Genomic DNA, 9738 nt, shown 5'->3' with positions numbered 1-9738 from the left:
GGGCTTTGCTCATTGTTGAAGGCTGTACGGTGACCTATAGTTGTTAATGTTTGTGTCATTTTGGTCTTTTGTGGAAAGTTATCTCATTGGCAATCATACCACATCTTCTTTTTTATACCTATATTATGCTTTCCCAATTTAAGAAAATGAATATTGTGGTTGCAGGTTTTCACTTACGTGAGCAACACGACGGATGCCTCATGTGAATCAGGATCTTCTTACCCTTCCGGAGCACTTGGTATTAGCCAATTATTTTGTGTATTTCGTTTGGTGTCAAGAACTTATTTGTCTGTTGCCTGTTGTCTTTTTCAACCATGACGTTGTCGGTTTGATTTTTCTACTTTTTGAGTTTGAATTTTCGTTTGATTTCTTACGCCTCTATTTTACGATACATAAAAATCTTATTTAAACATTATTCTATTTAAATATGATTGAATAGATTTTTATTGGCTTTGAAAAAAGTCCTTGATATTATTTTTATTCTTGAATATTTTTTGGATTACTTTATTGTGCTATATGAAGATTGAAAAGAACATAAAGGTATTATCTCAGAATGATATGAATAATTTTTAACATAACTATAGTAAAATTGAGAATGGAAATGGGAAATGTGTCAAATGCCAACAAACCGACCAAAGAGCAGGAAACAGCCGAAGGCCACCAATGAGTCTTCAATACAGCGAAAAGGTTATCTTTTCCTGAGGTAGAAAAGCCTTAGTATTTCAAAAGTACATAGTTTTGTTAACAGTTTTGTTAACAGTTAATTTTATAACTATGACCATCACAGTGTGGGAACGGAACTGTACGGTTTTCTAATAATTTTGTTATTCGGGAGACTGTCAAGCGGTGCTCCGACCTTTTCAAAATAACAAGTTGCTTGATGGAAACTTTGACGAACTCTTATGTTCCTATATAACGTTTCCGCTTCAAGTTTTGATAGCTAAAACATTATTTATGTAAATATGAACCCATAAAATTAAAAGAAAGATACATGCATCAAAACGTTTTCCTTAGGATGGTGGAGCTCCGTGTTAAACGATCAAAATTGTCACACAACAGCGATCAAAAATGTCAAATAAACATCGAAAAATCAATATTTGCTACCTGAATTTTCACATGTACCTTTTCTGATATATAGTCTTACCTGTCTGAAAGTTTCAAAGCCATTGTCCCAGTAGAAATCCAAATATATTCATTTTCTCCATGTCGGATATTTTTAATGACTGTACAATCGCTTGTAAGTTTACTGTAATATCACTCGGAGCCTTCCTGTACAATCGCTTGGAGCTTTCCTGTAGAATTGATTGGCCAAATTTATTAAATGCATTGCATAAGCATTGCATATGCATTACATTGGTTGTTTCTTGTTGTCCTATTATATTCGTCTTTGGTATTTGAAGTGAAAATAAACACAAAACCAGTCATTTTGACAATGAAGATTCTATCAAGCAACCCTTTTAAGGTGACTATATCAGAGACAAAATCAAAATATGTACAATAGACATAGAAAAGAAGATGTGGCATGATTGCCAAAGAGACAACTTTTCACAAGAGACCAAAATGACACAGAAATGGTTACTGTACGGTCGTCAACAATAAGCAAAGCCCATATCGCATAGTCAGCTATAAAATGCCCCGAAATATCACGACATCGGGAAACTAACAGCTTATTCATTTACAAAAAATGAACGAAAAACAAATATGTAACACATAAACAAACAACCACTGAATAAGTATACAAGACAAAAAGAAAAGGACAGTACAAAATATGTTAAGAATCTAATCTAAAATAAAAATGAGAATAATCCTCGTATAAAATAAATATTTATATATAAATACCGAAAAAGGTGACTAGATTCTCTGGAAGGGTTATAAGCATATTTTGAATTTTACTTAATATATTTTTTTACCAGCAATTTAAAAAGATAATGAATACATATTTGAACAATACAACAAAGAATTTTTTATCACAGGATCAGGATATTGTAACTTGATATGTACCATAGTTTGTTTGATTTGCCATTGCAAAAGTGTGAGGGTATTGACACATACACCACAGTTCCATATCGACCCTCTGATTGGTTTACCAGAAGATTGAAAATGGTCATGTGGTGTACGTTAGATACCTCACACTTTTAGCCAGAAACTACAATGTAACACATGTTCTTTCATGTGATATAAGTTGAGAACTTCGACAAATCCTTTTTAACTTTTTTGGATTTGAGCGTCACTGATGAGTCCTTTGTAGACGAAACGCGCGTCTGGCGTAAATACAAAATTTATAAGTCCTGGTATCTATGATGAGTTTATTTACCAAAATAAAAAAGTGATTGGCTATGTGTAGATACATCATAGAAAGAACTAATTTGCACTCGAAATCAGAGCTTTCTCGTGAAATTTAGCCCCTTCTTTTGTGTATCTACACATACCCAACACTTTTAAATTTGGAAACTATAACAAGGAATTCGAACCACTAATCCAAGAAAAGACACGTATATGTCAATAAACATGATTTTAAAATAAGAAGATGTGGTATAATTTCAAATGAGATGTCGGTTTACTACAAGCTATAGCTATTGGTAGAAAAGCTCGAGTAAAATAAAATGTTATCAAGAATGGGAGAGGACTTGTTATCTGAAAGACAGAGAAAACACAAAATCCATTTACCATGATTTTTTTTATATCAATGTCACGATTCAGGAACTTTTCAATATTCCCAACTATAGCATCCGACAAACGAACGAAACAGTTGGTTTTTTTTTATCAACATTTTATCAAACCACATTTATATCTTCAATATAAAAATAAGAAGATGTGATATGATTGTCAAAGTTCAAAAAATAAATGGATTTAAACAATTATAGTCGGCTATAAAAGGTCCCGACATGAAAAATAAAAATCAATATCTTTTGAATTTAACTGACGACCTAATTATAATAAAACAATTTACTAAAAACATATATGACACACATGAACAAACGACAACCACTGAACTACGAGCTCTTGACTTGAAACAGGTACATAAAGAATTTGGCAGGGTTAAAAATGTTCAGACAGGTAAGGCTACATATCAGAAAACGTACATGTGAAAATTCAGGTAGCAAACATTGATTTTTCGATGTTTATTTGACATTTTTGATCGCTGTTGTGTGACAATTTTGATCGTTTTACACGGAGCTCCACCATTCTACGGAAAACGTTTCGATGCATTTATCTTTCTTATTATTTTATTAGTTCATATTTACGTAAAAAATGTTTTAGCTGTCAAAACTTGAAGCAGAAAAGTTATATAGTAACATAAGAGTTCATCAAATTTTCCATCAAGCAACTTGTTATTTTGCAAATGTCGGAGCCCCGCTTGACAGTCTCCCGAATGACCAAATTAGCAGAAAACCGTACACTGTCAGTTCCGTTCCCACACTGTGACCATACCAATGATAATTCATGTCAACACAGTGTGAACACAGAGCCAAGGTTGACAATGCCTTTTCGAGGGGTTCCAATCTGCTCTATCACCCTCTCAGCTATGTGTTATTTAATTTATTATACTGAATCATTATTGGCTTTTACAGATTATTTTTATTTTAAAAGTATTTCCTATGACGTCACGTTCATAAGTCAAGCAAGATGTTTTATTTTATTTATTTTAACAGTCGATAATAAAATCTGAGCCAAAACGTAGAACTTAAGCATTGTATTTAATTCCTTGATGTAAATTCAATTCATTGTTCTTTGAATTATCGATTTCTGATTGGTGTAGACGAGAGGGTAACATTAAAAAAAATGTCACCCGCTCAGCCATGTGATAGAGTAAATTGACACCCTCGTCTTAGCCAATCAAAATATGGCATATTGACGTGAAGTATAATAAAATCAAAAATCGATTTATTTAACCTATCTTGCGGTTAGCCATTTGCTTTAATTTCCTCATGATAACAGAAATAAGGCTTACTATTTACTTCCAATGACGAAGTGTTGATTTTAAATTTGGTGACATCTACTAGTTTCTTTTCTTATGTTTGACCGCATTTAAGGTATGTAAAAAAAATCACTGATTAAAGTATTTAATTCATTGTACAGGGCATACAACATATCAAAATACATGAACAGTTGAATAGTTGGTTCAAATTCGACAGAACTATATCAACAAACGGTTGGTTTTCAACTCAGAATGTACTCGATGCACTTGTGCAACTGAGAAGTCTGTAAGCCTAGAAAATATGTTATCTTTTTCTATTTTAAGATTAAATTTTTGGCTCACCTGATCCAAAGGGTCAGCCAGCTTTTCACATCAGTTGCTGTCAGTCGTCGTCGTCCATTAACAGAATCAGTATTGGGATATTTAGTGTTAAAAAGTACTCTCTAAAAAACGTTATGGCTCTTTACTGATGAAATTTACAACGTCAATCGCCTTATTATCGCGATAAGTATAATTGAATTTTTGAATTGCAAGACATCATCAGAAAGATAAAATCTACAAACAAGTCTACAAGGCCGAAATGTTGATCACTTTCTATAAGAAGATATAGCCCATAAGATACAATTATTACCGCGGTATCTATATGCAGAGACAAAATGACATAGATGTAAGCATTTAATTATCACCAGTGGCTTCAACAATTATTAAACCGATCAAATAAAGTAATTAACATTTAATAAGATCCCGACAGACAAAAGGAACAACAATTCCAAAGAGAAAAAATACTGATAAACAATATGTTTGTCTGTTCTCATTGTGTACGATGTTGCCTGGATATTTTAGGAGTAAACAACATCATGACAATGGCATACAAAAACCAAACGCTCAAATCCAAATATTTGAAATCCAAGGATATATACAGACAGAAAACGTTGAAGAGTTTCTGTATGATTTCAAAATTTAATAAAAAAAAATGTATGTATACTTTGACAACATAGCCTTTTTATTCTTAAAGTTTGGCCAAATTTGCAATGAATGATAATCATATGTTGTTAAAAGAACAACGTTTACTTGGAAGTAATTGTGTTTGTCCCTTTGTTGTTTATTTTAGTGTGAACATAATTTGACATTGTATTCAACAGTGGACTGCAATATCAAATACATATTAGCATTTATTATACATGTTATAGTCGATTTAAAATGTGTATCATTACATGATGAATAGCGTTCATCTGTATTTTCCACTTACCAACTCGATTTGCACGTGGTATGTTCCATAGAATGGCAATCAATATAAGAGTGAATGCCAGAGCTGCCGTGAATACGAAAAAGACTAAAGGGTTTTATTCTAGTCATAGTTGATATCCTACATTGAACATGGGTAACATCCTGTGAATAGATCAAGTGGGTTTTAGGTTAAATGTATCAAAGGTCAATGTGCGTCACTGTTTGACTTTGATGAAAGATGTTCGTTGTTGTTCTGTGGTTTGCATGTTGTGTAGACTATCAAATTATTTCTTTGAACGATTCTCTGTGATGAGTGTTCTGGTGTGTGTTTGTGCTGTATTTCTGTCACGTAGTGTTGTCATTTAAGTTATATTTTGTAACATTGTCATTTCAAATGGGAGGTTTGGCTAGCCATAGAACAAGATTCATCCCACCATTTTTTTTTTATTCAAATGCACTGTACCAATTCAGGAATATGGCAGTTGTTTATATCAAATAGTTTGTTTCTATGTATGTTGGCTTTTAAATAAAATAATACCAAAAATCGGACAAGCGTTCAGAGCTCTGCAAGAGAAAAATACATTCCTTTCTTTACAAGTAATTTTTCAAAAATATATCGTGTGTGTAGTGTCATTCGAGTCATCAAGATGATTAAGGTTAGATAAACAATGTTTTCCTTGGTAAAAACAAATCTAACAGTACACGCTTTCACAAAAAGTTTGTTATTATACAAAATGAAACGCTTTCGTCGAGGAAACGTGTCCTATCTATTGATTTATTTTGCCTTTTATATTTGACAAGTATAAGTTTAGACATCATGGATATATAAAGCTTTGTAACTCTGAAAAAAACGTGAATTTACCTTCGGAAAGACTTCAAGGTCTAATTGAAAAGTATGTGTAAGAAACTAAGACTAAAAGGATGATTACAGATCATTCAACATGTTTACATATATATCCGTATCTTGCTGATTTGTGTTCTTATTTAAAACATATATGTATGAGCTGACTTTTATCGGTTGAGAACTTTATGTAAGTTTTAATATAGATCAATAGATTCTAATATTTTGCTTTTTCAGGTCATGACGACTTCTCTTGAAAATTGTGGCATTTGTACTTTACGACACATATCTAAGCTGCCCGTGGTTTGGTGCTCAGATTGTGATGAAGGTTTATGCCAAGACTGCAGAGAACACCATAGTCTCCTAAAGGCAACACGAAACGATAACATTATTCCAATTGCTGAATACCAAAAATTACCATCCTTTATTGCAAATATTAAATTGCACTGCAGTGAACATGATGAAAAATATTTGTTGTTTTGCAAAAAGCACAACCAACTTTTATGCGGAAAATGCGTCATTTCTGTAATCCACAAGGAATGTAAAGAAATATTTTCTGTTGAAGATGTGGTTCAAAATGCTAAGATATCTGTTGCCTTTACAGAAATCGAATCATCACTTCATGAACTTCAACAGAACGTCAGCCCTATTCTCAAAGACAGACAGAAGAATTTATCTTCAATATCTACTTCAAAAGAGAAAATCGAATCCGAGATATTAGCACTTCGAAAGCATATAGATTCTCACCTTGATAAAATGCAAGACCATGTTTTAGCCGAACTGAACACAACTGTGGAAAATTCAACCAAACAAATGCAAGGCTTCATTGCGTCTCTGAATAAAAACCAAAATGAAATTAACGAGTGCATAAAAGACGTAGAAAACATAAAGAAACATGCAACAGGTATGCAAACATTTTTAGGAATTTCTCATTTAGAAAGAATAATAAATAAAACAGAAAATGACCTGCAGACTTGGATTAAAGGTGATAGTTTTGTTCACACCGTAGTCTCTTGTCAATTAAACACATCATTACAAAATATCAGTAAAGAAATAAATACATTCGGAAAAACTATTATAGAAATTCGACCATGTGAACTGCCATTACAAAAAAAGAAAGCGGGACAAGCGCAATCATTGAAAACAAACGTCGAGCATAAAATTCATGTTGAGCATATATCATTGGATTTGAAAACGGAAATAAGTACGACAGCTTTCAATGTGTCAGGCTGTGACATATTTCCTAGTGGGAATTTCGTTATATCAAACTTTGACCCTTCTTATTTGTTATTTTTTACACCCCAAGGAAACATTGATAAAAAAATCACCAATATTATGCCGAATATATATGATGTTGCATGCATCAACAACGAAACTGTGGCCACAATATCATATACTGAGAGGAACATCAAATTACTGAGTGTAAAATCGGGGAAGGTATTCAGAAGCATTGAAACTAGTTTTTCGTCGCGTAGCTTAACTTATTTCGGAGGTAAATTTATAGTTTGTCCTGATAAAGGACAAATACAGGAAGTCAGTTTAGTGGATGATAGGATAAATATAATTGACAATAATCTGGTCTCAACTTGTGTGGCTTCATCAGGCAATAATCTATTCTCTAAAAAAAGAGCTACGAATACGATAGTCTGCCATAATAAAATTGGAGATATTCTATGGACCTTTTTAAACGAAACCGTTCTGACGGGACCTAGTGGCATAGCTGCAGATTAACATGGGAATATTTTTGTCGTCGGGGGCAAATCAAAGAACGTAGTTGCGATAACTTCGGATGGATCAACGCACAAAATACTCCTGTCAGAAAAAGACTTGTGTAATTCACCCAGGGCAGTCTGCTATAACAGTAAATTTAAATATTTGCTTGTTGCTAACGAAACTGACGGGCACGCATTTTTGTATAGTGTAAATTACGAATAACTGTATTTTATGTTTTTATATTATGTAAAGCAAAACTGATTTCAAAGGCACAAATAATATCCTATTTTCTTGGTTATAAATTCGCACAAATTCGTTTTTTATTTTGATACATGAACATGATGAATGTTGATAAATTGCATTTTAAACCGGCGTACATCATGAAATAACGTTGATGACGTCATGGTCACATAACAAAATTCTGTCAACGATATGATAAACAAAACGACGTCAGCCAATCAGAAGACGCGTTACATCCAAAATTAAATTATTTGTGAATGAACCAAACGTGTGGTCATTTTTTAAAGTTATATATTTTTTTGTCATTAAATTGCACATGTGTCTTTTACAATTTAAGGACCATTTAAAGTTATTGTTTAACAATGACTAGACGCTCACATATTTTTATACTAGACAACGGTTAATTGCTATCCAATATCAATTTGTGTGCAATTATTTTATTTGTATCAACCTCTATAATCAAGATTTATTTACATCATATGTAACAATATTTGTTTAAATTTTTAACTTAACCACTCGAATATAGAAAAGGTCAACACTAATCTCACTATCTTGACGCGACTCCAGTTCCATAAATTATCATGTACCTATGTACATGTAGCTTCTCAATTAACCGTCCTATGGCCAAAACCCGAAAAACAAACCATTTTCCGGTACCACGATTTCCCGAGAAATACAAGAAAAACATTATATACCCAAAACAAACTGATAAATCCCGAGAAAAAGACTTTTTATGGTGTTATGTTACGTTTTATAGTGTTATACTACTTTTTAACAATATTAAAGATTATTAATTAAAGATATTACTCGTTAATTATCATGTGGTCTATGGACGCAAAATATAATGAGACTTTCCAAGACTGTTTTTGCGTGTTTGCAGGATGATTGGCTTTGGTAGTCACATCCCATACGCATATTTAACGAAGGGTTCTGATAAATCTAATGGCCGGTTGGTACATCGCATTCCAAACAGATAAACCGTACTCTGTAAAATCATCGTTCTCCGAAACTACAAGAGTCTAACAAATTATAATCTTGTAATAGATTCAAGTTACTGTCCGTTTTTGTCATCTGCAATAAAACTTTAATTTTGAAACCAAGTGCCGCTATTTAATGACATTACATCATTTGAATACTCGTATGTGTATCCTTTAAAATTTTAATTTATAAATTTTTATTTTGCATTTTTTTTTTGCATGCCGAATTGATGTGCACGCAACTGCGTGTTGGCGTATAGGGAGCTACGCGCCTGATTAAGAACCCAAAATTCCAAAATTTGTGCCAAATACAGCTTAAGTAATCTATGCTGTGGACAATAATGCGCATATTGTAAAAAATTAAAAAAAAGGAAGAATCTGTCAATAGTACACGGAAGCACTATCATTTGCTTAGTTCATAAGTTCAGAGAAACATTAAATTGGGATCAAAAATCTAATTTGGCGTTTGAATTAGAAAGATCATATCATAGGGAACCTGTGTACTAAGTTTCAAGTTGAACTTCAACTTCATCAAAAAACTATTTTGACCAAAAACTTTAACCTGAAATTCGCATTATCATTATTTATGTTCAGTGTTCCGTGAAATTGGGGTCAAAAATCTAATTTGGAATTTAAATTAGAAAGATTATATCATAGGGAGCATGCGTACTAAGTTTAAAAATGATTGGACCTTAACCAACAACTTTAACCTGAACTGGGACAATCGGACGCAAAGACCAGAAAACAGTATGCCCCTCTACTCTCTACTATGTCTGGCATAAAAAGAACAGTAGACGTAACGTCAGATATTGCTACCATAA

Source organism: Mytilus edulis, chromosome 7 (genome assembly GCF_963676685.1).
Source record: "Mytilus edulis chromosome 7, xbMytEdul2.2, whole genome shotgun sequence".
Taxonomy (NCBI): Eukaryota; Metazoa; Mollusca; class Bivalvia; order Mytilida; family Mytilidae; genus Mytilus; species Mytilus edulis.
The sequence above is the reverse complement of the archived record's forward strand: the minus strand, read 5'-3'. Positions refer to the sequence as shown.